This window comes from Diabrotica virgifera, chromosome 6 (assembly GCF_917563875.1).
Source record: "Diabrotica virgifera virgifera chromosome 6, PGI_DIABVI_V3a".
In the NCBI taxonomy this organism is placed as follows: domain Eukaryota; kingdom Metazoa; phylum Arthropoda; class Insecta; order Coleoptera; family Chrysomelidae; genus Diabrotica; species Diabrotica virgifera.
This window is the reverse complement of record NC_065448.1, coordinates 223,526,720-223,541,647: the sequence shown is the minus strand read 5'-3', so window position 1 is coordinate 223,541,647 and position 14,928 is coordinate 223,526,720. Positions and strand designations below refer to the sequence as shown.

Genomic DNA, 14,928 nt, shown 5'->3' with positions numbered 1-14,928 from the left:
AATCTTACTCAAAAAGGACTCCTTTTAACAAATTTGCATGTTGCCAGGACCAAAAGGTGGTCAAACATTTTTTAAACGTTTTTTTTTGTTTTTTTCCTAAAATTATTTTTTTTGCATGGAAAAAAGTTTTTTTAGGTTTTTTGGATCATTCCAAACAGAAAAGGTCTTTAGTGACTTTTCTCTAAAGTTGATAGTTTTTGACATATAAGCGATTAAAAATTGAAAAATTGCGAAATCGGCCATTTTTAACCCTCAAAAACTATATGAAAAACTGAAAATTTGAATGTTGCCAAGGTAGGTAGACATTCTTTAAACATCGATTGATGAAACCCCGAAGAGTTTTTTGCAATACAATATTCCAAACTCCTTTGTTTTTTAATTGCTAATCAAGCGTGCGCGACACTATTTTCCACCGACAGTATGGTGCAAATGAAAGGAATAAATTCGTTATTTCCTAAACCGGCGACTTTAGGGAAAAATCCCGAAACAGGTCGATTTTTATTTTTAAGTTATGATATTGTGGCATATATGGTATACTAGTGACGTCATCCATCTGGACGTGATGACGTAATCGATGATTTTTTTAAATAAGAATAGGGGTCACGTGCTAGCTCATTTGAAAGGTTCTTTAATTCTATATTCAGTAATCTAAACATTTACATAATTACGTAATACAGGGTGTCCAAAAAATTTTTATTAAATTAAATTATTTGACAAAAAAAGAAGTAGAAAGACAAGCTGTATAAATAATTGTGTAAATGTTTACATTACTGAATAGAGAATTGAAGAACCTTTCAAATGAGCTACCACACGACCCCTATTCTCATTTAAAAAAATCATCGATTACGTCATCACGCCCAGACGGATGACGTCACTAGTATACCATATATGCCACAATATCATAACTTAAAAATAAAAATCGACCTCTTTCGGGATTTTTCCTTAAAGTTGCCGCTTTACGAAATAACGAATTTATTCCTTTCATTTGCACCATACTGTCGGTGGAAAATAGTATCGCGCGCGCTTGATTAGCAATTAAAAAACAAAGGAGTTTGGAATATTGTATTGCAAAAAACTCTTCGGGGTTTCATCAATCGATGTTTAAAGAATGTCTGCCTACCTTGGCAACATTCAAATTTTCAGTTTTTCATATAGTTTTTGAGGGTTAAAAATGGCCGATTTCGCAATTTTTCAATTTTTAATCGCTTATATGTCAAAAACTATCAACTTTAGAGAAAAGTCACTAAAGACCTTTTCTGTTTGGAATGATCCAAAAAACCTAAAAAAACTTTGTTCCATGCAAAAAAAATAATTTTAGGAAAAAAACAAAAAAAAAAACGTTTAAAAAATTTTTGACCACCTTTTGGTCCTGGCAACATGCAAATTTGTTAAAAGGAGTCCTTTTTGAGTAAGATTGTGCAAAAAATCCGAATTAGAATATTTTTCCTAGCGGATGCGCAGTGGCTTTCTGGACTATTTGTGAAAACTGTAATTACAGATAGCAGTGCGTGAAGGATTTAAAGTGTGCGTGAAGTAACAATGTATTTTAAATGGGATTTACTTCTGCGCACTGTTTTTTGGGCACACTCTCATATAATCAAATATTCTGATCTTTCGCGTTGTCAATGGTGATGACACGTGAGCAATAAATTACAACAATAGTTTTGACTCTTTTGTGGTTTGAAAGAAGTTAGAATTTTTAAATGTCAAAGTTCTAAAAATTGTAGAATAGAAATGAATTCCAGTAACGAAGAGTTACATTTTTTTATTTGTTTATCGTAGATAAAATATTGTATGAAACTGTGCGTGAAGTACTTTTTGCGAACTTACGCAATGTATAGCACTCGCCCCGCTGTCGCTCGTGCTCTAAAGATCGCGTGCGTTCGCAAAAAGCATACTTCACGAACTGTTTCATAAATAACTATTTGCGCTACGTATATACTATTTATATCAGCTCTTTTGCGGCTTGAATATTGCGTGCGCCACTCATTTTTACCGCTTTTTGCGATTTCTTAATCCTGTATTTGGAGTTTTTCAAAGTTTTTTATACATTAAATGTATGAACTTGAATGTAATGTGTCTCGATTACACGTAAAGCGAATGGCCACATGGGCGATAAATTACGGCGCCGTAAGAGCAGTAAACCCATTGGTTGACTAACTCCTCCATCAATTGTAGATGAAATAGGAGTTAGTCAATCAATGCCTCGTCAGGTTTACTGCTAATTATATCGCCAGTGTGGCCTTAGCCTTAGGCAGCACAATGGGCTAGAGATACGTTCTCCGGAACACTAAAAAGATCAACTTCTGTGGTCACGCCGAATCTAGCACTCTTTATATACACATAAATTCATTGTGACTTAGCTGTCCGTCATTTGGCATCTTATGTTGGAGGATTTTGGCTTTTTAGACGATTTATATGAACAACCTTTGGTTTACCTTTTAGCACGTATATTTTTCTAGTAGTATTCTACCTCTGATAGAAACCCGGTGTTGTTGCAATGGAGTTGTATAATCCCTAAATTATACAACACTTTTGATATAATAAGAAACAATTTACCTATCAAACACAGCTCAGTTTACGCAAAATAATACGTTTTTCTAGCACTTTCTGTGTCCGAATGGCAATATACTTTTTCTAGTTTCTCGTATCGACAAGCTGACGTAACAGAGAGACGTAAAATTCAATAAATAAACTAGTGTGTGCATTGCATGAAGAAAAGTCTTCAGTAAAGCTCGGAGGAAAGCGATTGAGAGTAAAAAATTCGATTGCGACGATAATTCCCCAAGGCGAGGATTTGCACAGGGTGAAAGTAGAAAGTAGAAGGGTGACAACACTCTAAAAGGTAAGAGGGTGTGAACAAGGGCGGAAAGTTGAGATTTAGGGAGTTGTACTGACTAATTGGTTGTTGAGACCGGGATTGAAAATTTTTGGGAGGAATGCTAAGTGATAACTTAAATATATTAAGTTAGATGGATTTACAGGTCTCTTCCCGTAACTTTAACTCCAGTTTACTTGGATATACTGATAAATCAGGGACGGAAAGATACAGAAAATTAAAGGTTAGACGGCGCGAATAACGAACAAGTTAATTTCTTATTTTTACTCCAATCTTGTTGACAATTTGAGCAGCCAAATTACAAAATAACCTTAAGGACACCGGCACTTTTCCTATGTAAAAGTAGTGTACAATTGAGGCATGTACATAATGTGAAATTATTAATATAATTTCAGAGTTGTGTGGATTGTATTATAGGATGAGCGTTCAAGGGAAATTAGAGAAGGACCATCTTAGACAGGCAATATCTAATTAAGTTTATAAAAAATCTTACCAAAATCACCGTCACATACACTCGCGGTATTCATACAAGTAGGTTTTCATTCACGGTGGTTGATTGCAGAAAAAACCTGTCTGTCCGTTTTTGCGGATACACCTGTGCACATCCCTGTTTGTGTTTTACACTATTTCACAAGGAGAAAAAACGTTTGTTTACTATTAAACGGAAACAGAGCGATTCGATGTATGTTAGCACGTGTTACTATGAGGTTATTACGAAGAGAGTAGAAATATGTGTTCTCTTTATAGTCCAGGACGCATCTGTTTTGAGATGGACGTTGAGAGGTGGCTCAAATTTTTTTGCAGAAATTTCTTGAAAATAACTCAAACAATAATATTTGAGTTATCCTCTCTCTCAAAAAGGTCCGGAACATTGTTTAAATAATTAAAATGTCAAAAAATGAAGGAAAAACTCGATTTTTTTCTTCGTTTTTTGATTATAACTTTAAAAGTATTCAAAAATGAAGTAATGAACTCTCACATGCAACCCATTCAAGATTTAAAAGTATTCACTTCCTAGAAAAGTTTTACTGACATAAAAGTTGCGTAATTAAATTTCATATAATACAGAATTGGTTAAAAATTTAAAAAATAGTCACCCTTGTTGCAAAATAGCAATAATTGCGAAAAAACCATACAAAAACAAGTATTCGCATTTTACGTTTTTCAACCATTCATACTACACTTAGAACCTTCATATTTCACCCAAAAAAAATTTATGATACACTAAAACTGTACTGTAAATCTTATTAAGATCGGTTCTATAAATTTTGCAAAATAAATTTTGTAATCCAGCTTTCGCAAAAAAAAATCATTTTTTTAAAATGTGGCAGGACTGAAAATAAAGCAGATAGTAAGTTGATTTTTTTTTGCTTATAGAACTGTACTGTACCTTTCATTTGCAATTTGCAAAATTAAAATCCATTTATTACCACGGCGTCAGGAAATTTTTTAAATAAACATTAATTTTTGGTGCTTCGCGCAGGAAAGCGGTGTTCGATTCACACAAGTTGATTTCCACCAAAATTTCTTCCAATCTTTATCTAATATATTATTTTCTTACTCTATATTTTGTTGCATTTTACTATTTTAATTCCACAAAAATCAAACTAATTTTATTATTGTTTGTGAAATATTGTTTAAACAATTGCATATGTTTAAAAATAATAAACTTTTATTTACTAAGTTAAAATATATGAACAAAGAAAGTTTTTGCTAAAAAAGTTTTATTTCAAAAGATAGAGTATGTGTTTTTATTTTGCAATAAACAAATTTATTTATTTATATCGAAATGTAATAAAAATTAAAATGTATCAATCATTATCAAAGGTCATTGGAATGCCCAATCAGACCAAACTATCCGGTGTCCTGCGCGTAGCACCAATAATTACTGTTTATTTAAAAAAATTTATGATGCCGTGGTAGTTAATAGATTTTAATTTTGCAAATTGCAAATGAAAGTTACAGTACACTTCTATATGCAAAAAAAATTTCAACTTGCTATCTGCTTTATTTTTAGTCCTGTAACATTTTGAAAAAATGAATTTTTTTTGCGAAAGCTGGATTGCAAAATTTATTTTGCAAAATGTATTGAACCGATCTTAATAAGATTTACAGTATAGTTTTAGTGTATCACAAATTTTTTGTGGGTGAAATATGAAGGTCCTAAGTGTAGCATGAATGGTTGAAAAACGTAAAATGCGAATACTTGTTTTTGTATGGTTTTTTCGCAATTATTGCTATTTTGCAACAAGGGTGACTATTTTTTAAATTTTTAACCAATTCTATATTGTAGGAAATTTAATTACGCAACTTTTATGTCAGTTTAACTTTTCTCGGAAATGAATACTTTTAAAGTTATAATCAAAAAAAGAAAAAAAAATCGAATTTTTCCTTCATTTTTTGACATTTTAATTATTTAAACAATGTTCCGGGCCATTGTTAGAGGGAGGATAACTCACATATTATTATTTGAGTTATTTTCAAGCAATTTCTGCAAAAAAATTTGAGTCACCTCTCAACGTCCAAATGTACTAATATTTTTACAGATGCGCCCTGGTCTATTAAGAGTCTAGAGATTCGCGTCTTTATAGTTCGACACGCGGCAGCAGAGAGCTATATTTGCACGTTTGTTGCTTTTACTGGTCAACAGTGAAGAAAGGGATTCATGGTACCTTTAATTGAAGCCACAATTTTAATTTAAAAAAAGAATTTCCACTTCGGAAATGGTGCTCAAAATATAAAACATTAGAAAATTTATTATTGCTTTTGGCAAACTTTTACATTGACAGAAGCTAGAGAGAAGGACTTGCCTGCTCATGTTGTAACCCGAATAACTCCACCGGATTATGAACATCTTTAATATTATCTGCGTCCAAATACTCGTGTGTTAATGAAAGATCTTCTTCTTCTTCTTCCTACTTTATAAATAGGCTCAAATGCCTGTTTACTTCGGTTTTTACCCTTAAGTGACGTTGTCTAACCATCTCTTCCTCGGTCGTCCCAACGATCTTCTTCCATTTGGCTAATACAAGATAAAGACGAATAATATTTGTTTTAGTTTTAATACTTTTACATTTTAGTTTGGCTTTACTTTTTATCTATTTATTGTTTTATTATACAGTTAATATCTACGAGTTATCTCGTAGTTGACAGTGAACATATTAAGATCCAAAAACACTTATCAAAACTGTAGCGGTAGCGCGTCCAGTTCGCGCATTTGACACGCCAGCGCTCCGTACCCACCTTACTTTCCACTACCATTGACGAGTGTTAGGAGATGGATCACCGAGAAGATGCGCTGCCGCAACAGAAGAGGAGTTCTGCCGGAGAATTAATATGACAAGAACTCCACTAGCCGAAAGATATTGCCTGGAGTCTAACCAGGCTCTTAACGTATTGAGGTAAGGCCAAACTGTCCTGTTGCAGCGACTAAGTATTGCATAGTCGCTGAGCCATTCCTTACGCGGGCCGAGTATTGATTGGTCTGTCTTACTCCATCCTATACTCGTACCGATCGTTTCTCCTATTTGATGTATGTATATTATGTACTAAATAACACATCAGGTTGTCACGTCAATTAACTGTATTTATTTTGATATTTATTTATAAAAATACATTTTTATTTAAATTAAGACTTGTATTTTACTGAGTGTTTGGTGTCTAACAGAGCTACTCGTCACAAGAGACCATAACGATAATGTGTGTTCAATGCAGAGCAGCCTATTTATTGATTTTTTTTTACTTTTTCTTGAAATATTTGAAAAGTTTATCAGATACAATAGAGTAGAGTACACAAAAAACTTGTTATTGAGGTGTAGCACCAACAACCATAGAGGAATTAAAAAAATACAAAGTATGATACAACATAAGGATGTAAAAGAGACGGACCTTTTAGATGGGGAAATGACAATTAGGGTATAAGTGGCCGTATTCGCCACGAAAAGTAAGAGCAAAAGTCTCAACTGGAGTGGCCGTTACACTTAAATAATGTACGAAAATGTTTAAGGAGAAAACAAGAGCACTTCCGTGTGAGACTTCCACTGGAATTATGTGTTAATGCAAAAAGACAATTCGCATCACAGCTAATTAAAAATTATGACCGCAAAATAACTTATCACTTTAACATAGACAAGATTTTTCTTTTTGGTTTTGAATAACATGAAAGAAAAAAGAATGTGTGTGTACTTTGTACGCACGTAAGAAGATATTCTTCTATTATGTAATACGTAATTTAAACGAAGTAAATAAACTTAAAACGTTATTTGTACTTACTTTATTTAAAAATCAAACTAACTTTCTTATCTACCACTTTCAAAAAAGAAGAATATATTCAAAAATTATATAATAATATACTTACAATCATAAAATCTATAAAAAAAAATAAAAAAATAATAACTTGCTTGGGGCTTGAACCCACTTCACGTCTACCGCGCCGTACGAAAGTTGACGCCATTTCAAACTCCACCAAACTCTCGTATACGTCATGTGGGAATATACACAAACTAAACGTTTACACCATAAATTTATATGAATTTAATAAAATTATTAGTTTGATTTTTGTCGAATTAAAATACAACAAAATATAGAGTAAGAAAACGATATATGAGATGAAGATTTGTAGAAAGTTTGTTTGTAATCAGATTATGTAAATTAAAGCATTGCCTACTAATAGGTAACTACATTATTTTGTTTACATTTTCAAAATAGATAGGTATTGAAACTATTAGGTATTTCCAACTGAAACATTTAGAATTACGTACCTGCGGCTTTTCAAAACTATTTAAAAAGTCACTATAATTAAAAATTTGATTTTATTTCTGTCCACACCTCAATAAAACTAATATTATACAATGTTTTTGTTTACCGATAACCTCCATATTGAACAATTATTGACAGATCATTTCAAAATTTCAACACCCAATCAGAGCCCATATAACAACTAATACCATACTGTCGCTGTGCGCATGCGCGCAGATTAATCAAATTTTACCCTCAATCGATTCGCCGCTAAAGAAGAATATCTTCAAAAATGTAGAAAGTTTGTTCGTTTAATCGTGTGTACTTGTAATTGAAAAATCTTGCGACACATAAAAAGGCAGAAAAGAAAATGGGATTTGGCGAAGAAGATATCCCAGAGAACGGCAGTTCTCGCCAGTGGCGCACATTACCCGTACATGCGACACTATATACACGAACTTTTCGATTTTTGAAGTTATACTTCTTTACGATCGAGGGTGTAATTTTATAATTGGCTGGTGCATGCGCAGACATACAGTATGTAGTTCGTTGCTAATCTTTCAAATTATGTATGTATCATGTTTGTCACCGTGATGTGTAATTATATCCGACACGTCAATAGAACGGGGCTTGATAGCTCGGTTGGTATAGCATTGGACCAGAGATCGATAGATCACGGGTTCAAATCCCGGACGATTGATATTCATTTTTTTTTATTTTTGGTAATTATTGTTAATTTTTGGTATTGTAACTGTTAAGTATATTTATTTCGTTGAAATTATATAATAGAATAATGACTTCTTACGTGCGTACAAAGTACACACACATTCTTTTTTTTTAATCTGACTGAACACATATTATACATATACAGTGAGCACGTAAAGGTTGGAATAAATTCATTTTCTCGAGAATGGACCATTTTGGAAAAAAATCCCGAAACAGGTCAATTTTTATTTCTAAATTACGACTTTTTCTCATATATACCATACTAGTGACGTCACCCATTTGGGCGTGATGACGTCATCGATGATTTTTTTAAATGAGAATGGGGGTAGTGTGATAGCTCATTTGAAAGGTAATTCAATTCTCTATTCAGTAGTATAAATATTGACATAATTATTTATACAGGATGCCGAAAAAAAATTTTTTTAATTAAATTTATTGACATAAAAAAAGATTTTGTGTAATTTATTTAATTCAAAATACAGTTTACTACTCTCAGAAGACAGAAAAAAATGTTTATTTGAAAAAAAATTATTGCTTTTCGCTTAAATTAAATGCTCAAATTGTCAAGAGACAGGTGGGTGGCTGCTTTAATATTGAATTTGCAAAAAACAATATTTTTTATTGGTCAAATAAACAGTTTTTCCTGTTTTCTTATAGCAGTAAAATGTATTTTGAATTAAATAAATTACACAGATTCTTCTTTTTATGTCAATAAATTTAATTAAAAAACATTTTTTTTGGACACCCTGTATAAAAAATTATGTAAATGTTTATATTACTGAATCGGTCTTGGTCTTGCAGTCTTGGTCTTGTTCTTGCGTTTTCGCAAGACCAAGACCAAGACCAAGACCGCCTAATTTTAGCAAGACCAAGACCAAGACTTACCGTGCAAGACTTGAGCAAGAACAAGACTAAGCCTGCGAGACTCTTGCGTCTTGCAGTTCGAACTGAGGGTCGTTTTAGGGAGTATATAAGTTCGGCTATATTCTTAGATACTCTATGAGAAACAAAAAAAGTATATAAGCAATTAATGTTTTTCATTATTAGTTTTCTAGGAATCCAAACACTAGAAATCTTATCGGTATACATATTATTATAGTAAGACTATTATGTATTGTTTATGCTGACTGTGCTATGAAGTCACTCGGCTAAATAAAATTTGCCGAAAAAGCGTGGCTATTATTTAAAAGTATCATAAGATAATGATACGAGACAAAAGTACAGATAATGCCGGATATCGTGTAAACAAAATACCGAAATATTATTTTAATGATATACACTTTTCTAAAAGAAATTAACGCACCACCTTAAAAACGGGTCATTTTTAATGTCTCAAATTTCCTGTGTTTTTTCTCACTCTGGAATATTCTAGCATTATGCTAACTGTCATTGTATACCGAGCGTATCAATCAAACTGTGTTTTTTCTCACTCTGTGGAATATTCTAGCATTATGATAACGTATTATTCAAGCATGCAATAGCATACTGAAATTAAAACCTAACTATAGCCTCATATTTTTCTAGCATTATGATTTTTTATTCATTCACTTATATTGGATAATAAAAAAGTTAGGTACCTTTTTAACCAGCCATGTTTTTCATCAATACAGGATATTTTTAAATAAGTATGGCAAACTTTAATGGGTAATTCTGCACGAAAAAGTAATGACAGTTTGCTTCATAAACGTTCACTTTATAAATGGTTTCGTTTCCCAAATAGGGGGAGTTGAAATTTTTCTTACGCACTGACGATTTATTTATTGCTCTAAAACCGGTTGAGATATGCAAATGAAATTTTGTGGATTTTGAGAGGTAGTTTTAACTTTAGTTAGTTAGAACATAGGCAGGTATCACTTTCAAATCCCACCCGGGGTCAGTTGTTTAGGTATTTATTAATTTGGCTAGTCTTTACTATGGCTATGATATTCAAGCTTAAAATGTACCTCTCTGTTACGTTGCTCTAAGATATGCAATAGGCTAATGGACAACTGCGAGACTTGCAAGACTCTTGCTGCAAGACCAAGACCAAGACCGGGAGCGCAATACCAAGACCAAGAACAAGACCAGGTGTACTGGCGCAAAACCAAGACCACGACTGTCTAAGTCTCGTCTTGGTCTTGCATTTGGGCAACACTAGTTCATAGACCTAACTTACGCCTATGATAAAGTTAACCATCAACGGCTCTGGCGACCAGTGGCGGATCCAGAGGGGGGCGCGGGGGGCGCGCGCCCCCCCCCTCAGTTAAAGAAAGTTATAGCCTATACCATATTTTTTAGTTTAAACGAAAAATTTGATTTGGAAAAGTCGTTAACAACACAAGTTTAATAATGTTTTGATAGTATGATGATTTTAAAAACCACCAATGATGTATATTTCTCGCGGTAAGAGGTAACGGATAGTCATGTGATGAGCGATGCAGCGGTGTAAACGGGAGTTAACCAGCCGTCTGGACGCTGACGGTGACGGACTGGCGGGTAGAGATGGAAAATACCGCTACTTTCTGGTATTAGGTGACGGCGTTCCGTGACTCAGCTGTAATAGGTGACGGTATTATATTATTTTTGTCACCTATTACCTGACAGCAGGAGACTGCTATCCCCTCCCCAGCCCTTCGGTATTATGGGTCCTGTCTGAGTATTTCAGCATTATTTATACAAATACTAAAATAATAATAAATACATTTGATATTTTATCATTAATAAAAATGTAATTTTCAATCTGCTTTCAATCAGCTTTTAATAGGTAAACTAATTTAATACCTTATTCTAACCATAAATTGTGGCCGGTAAAATTGATATTTTATAATCAATATATTTTTCAATATTATATATTATATATTTTTTTCAATATTATATATTATATATTTTTTTATAATCAATATATTAATCAATATTATTTTTCAGTAAAAAGTATCCTTTTATAGTCTCTATACTCTTAAAAATAGTTAGGTAGTTTTAGCGTGATTGGCCGTAAAGACAGACAGGAAGAAACCACTTCATCTTAATAATAGTATAGATCAATATTACAACTACTATGACAAATACCCATGAATACGGTGACAGAAAAGGGTGACAGCGAGACAGCGTCCTAATACCTCACCGCGATATTCGACGACGGCAGACGGAGACGGTTACAGAAATATTAGGGATATTGCCGTAACGTATTACCTTTGTCACGAATACCTGGTGGTAATAGGGTGACTTATCCTAATACGATATATAACGCCCATCTCTACTGGCGGGACGATCGCAGCGCGGCAAGACTGGGAGTCGTCTGCCAGTCTTGCCGCGGTACGGTTCGTTAATCATTATTGTAGGCCTACATTATAAATATTTTAATCGTCCGTTTTTTAAATGTTTTCAATGTTTGTGTTTTTAATTTTAACTTTAATGAGTGTTATATACTGTGTCTGACGATGATGGGCATCCACCGAAACATGTAACAACAAAAAGCAACAATTTTTGGATTTGATGGAAAGGTAAGTTTACCATATTACTTGGAATGGTTATACTGTACTTTTAACTGCATTGCAATATCATAACTACAATGTTTCTTAAAAAGGGTTTCTATTTTAGCAACAGCAGAGAGATCATTTTCTACGCTGAGGCGATTGAAAAGCTGGATGAGGACCAGAATGACCGAAGACCGCCTGACCGGACTGGCTCTCATGAATGTTCACAGGGATATAGAAGTGGACATCAATAAAATTATCGATCGGTATTCCAGCAAGAAGAATAGAAAACTGGATTTTGTAATTTAAGGGAAAACAACGTAGTTTTTGTTAAGCCAAAGTATTTTTGTTTTGTTTTATAATTTACTTCTAATGTCAGTAATTAAATCATACTAAACATAATGTTAGTTAATCATTTTGCAACCTTCTTTTATACAGTATATTAATACCTTGTGTCTTATAAAAACGTAATCTTGATATTTGAAAAATATTTTTAAATAATGAAACATAAAAAAAGTGTTTTTTGCTTGTTACATTTTTTAATAGTTCAAATGGAATGACTATAAGCCACTCTTAAAGTATTTAAGTAGGATGAGTTTCCAGTCTAAATGTACCACAGGACTACAGTGTCTACTACCAGTCACTACACGTATCATCCTAAATCATTTCTATCTGCTAGAGTAGAGAGTTGAAAATAGCTGAGTTTATTTGTCAATTTCAAGGTTATTTTTTTGTAAACGCAGTGTGAACAGAGTAAAAAAATGTGTTTTAAAACGTCAATTTTCAAAACTCAAAAAAGGGTATTCCATACCCCCCAAACCCCCCGGTATTGGGCCCATGTTGACAAGGTTACGCCCCCCCCTCAAGAAATCTCTGGATCCGCCCCTGCTGGCGACGCTATAAGAAACTAAACGGATTTAGGACTTACCAAGGTTAGTAAACTGTCTCCTCCAAAATAGATGCCTCTAAGAACAGTCGGTGGAGAGACAAACAGAAATGGATTCACACAAGGTAGTGTCATCTGTCATCTCGTCGATTCTATACAATATATATACCAATGACAGAGCTATAGCTCATGGAAGAACCTTAATGAAGTTTAAGTGAAACTGACAAATGCCCTGAGAGACTAAGCACTATACTATGATGAAATTCATCTGAAACCCAATGTCACAAAACCAGGTGTGTTTTTTCCACCTTAGAAACAAGCATGCCCGAATACCTGGATGTATGTAGTGGAAGGAAGTGAGTGGGTGTTGTGTGAAAGAAGCATTCCAATAAAGAGCTTAAGGGAAAATTCTATAAAACAGCCATAAGATCAGATATTATGTAGGGAACTGAATTTTGTTCAGTTAAAAAGAAAGAGGAACAACGAATGCATGAGGCAGAACCGAGAATGCTTATGCCGGATTTATACTCAGCTATTGCCACTGCTGCTGCCACTGACGGAAATATTACCCGAAATAAGATATCGACACGAGTGAGGTGTTCACATCAGTTCCTCGCCAATGTCCTCACAACTCATTACCGAACGACTCACAAGAATGGAATGTGACGACAGCATCGTCTTGCTCCCTAACTCACTTGCCGCTTTGTCAGCGGCAGGGATGCGGGCCCACCGCCCAATAAAAACACACATTGTATATTAAAAGTTTTTTTCTACAACCGTGTTAAAAATGCAATTTTTAGCACTCCACAGTAGCGTTAAAAATGCTACTTTAAAGCACTAGTGCTTTAAAATTTTTAAGGCACTGCAGTTAAAAGTGAATTGTCAAATTGTGAAACGTCAAAATATTTGTATTTCATTTATTAACATTAATATTAATAGTACAACTTGCGAAATTTGAAAAAGGTGGTTTAAAAGGTTTTTTAAAATTTAATTTAAACTGTATTATTGCATTTTTAACACGTTTGTAGAACAAAACTATTAAAATTTGTTAGAATATACAACAATAAAAGTAAGATGTTATTCTATAGTTGTTATGATTTACTTATTGACAGTATAGGCAGTTTTGATGTAATGTCAAGAAAAATATAAAAATGGAATGTCAGTCAAGTTCAAGTTAAAGTTTTTGTAGATATTGTCCTGTAATTGAGAATGAATAAATTATAATTGTTGATATATAAGACGTTTGTAGAAAAAATATTGTATGATATACGTGTTAAAAAGTACATTTTTAAGGCACTCATGTGAATTGCAGAATTCGCTTCGCTCATTCTGCAAACTTTCACATGCGTGCCTTAAAATTGTACTTTTAACACTTTAATCATAAATAACTATTAATAAACATTAAATAATATAAATCATCATATATTTATAAAAACTCAAGCTAATTTAAAACAGTAAATTAATATTAATACTATCGTTTTTCATACTGACATAATTGATCACTTTACTCCAGCCGTTTTTAGACAATATAAATAATAAAAATCAAAAATTTTCTACATCTAAATCTCCAGTCATAATTAAAGTTCTTAATATCGAAAAACTAAAACAGCTTTTAACAAATGAATATTAGAATGCAAATTACATCAACAAAATATATTCTCAAATTGCATATAGTCCTGTCGCCAGGGGGGGTACAACGGCCTCCTGTATTCAGATGGACTTACCCAAGTTTTTTTATGTATTTTGACCTGTAGAACACGAATTTTTTGGGTAACAGTTGATCCGGATGTCGATAAGATTGTTATAAACCAAGAAGTTGAGGAATCACATAACAGCGATTTCTCGCAAAACAAAACATTTTTTTGTATTTTTTGGGCCATTCTAACCAAAAAATGTTCTTACAAATTTTTTCGTAGGATGCATAGTTTTCGAGATAAACGCGGTTGAACTTTCAAAAAATCGAAAAATTGCAATTTTTGAACCCGAATAACTTTTGACTAAAAAATAAAATAGCAATTCTGCTTACCGCATTTGAAAGTTCAAGTCAAATTATATCGGTTTTAATTATTTGTATTGCTAAAAATTTATTATTTTATTGTTAAAAAAAGCTACAAACACCTAGTGCTTGAGTGATGTTTTCAATGATTTCTCATTTAAAATCGAACGAGTAGGTAGAATAGGTAAAAGTGCAAGCGGGGCTATTTCTACGTAGCATGCATTAGAACGCATGTATTAGGCACGGGAAACACTATGTGTTTATACCTTTTTTTAACAATCAAAAAATAAAT

General features: G+C 33.1%; 1 protein-coding gene and 1 long non-coding RNA gene across 2 annotated transcripts in view; one reads left to right on the top strand and one right to left on the bottom strand.

Annotated features, from left to right (window-relative positions):
- Positions 1-14,928, bottom strand: part of LOC126886749 (pleiotrophin-like) — a 379,849-nt gene that overhangs the window by 63,622 nt on the left and 301,299 nt on the right. The window lies entirely within an intron of this gene.
- LOC126886750 (uncharacterized) lies at positions 11,608-12,156 on the top strand. The gene is made up of 2 exons (XR_007698760.1): positions 11,608-11,781; positions 11,879-12,156. It is a non-coding gene; the product is annotated as an uncharacterized LOC126886750 (long non-coding RNA).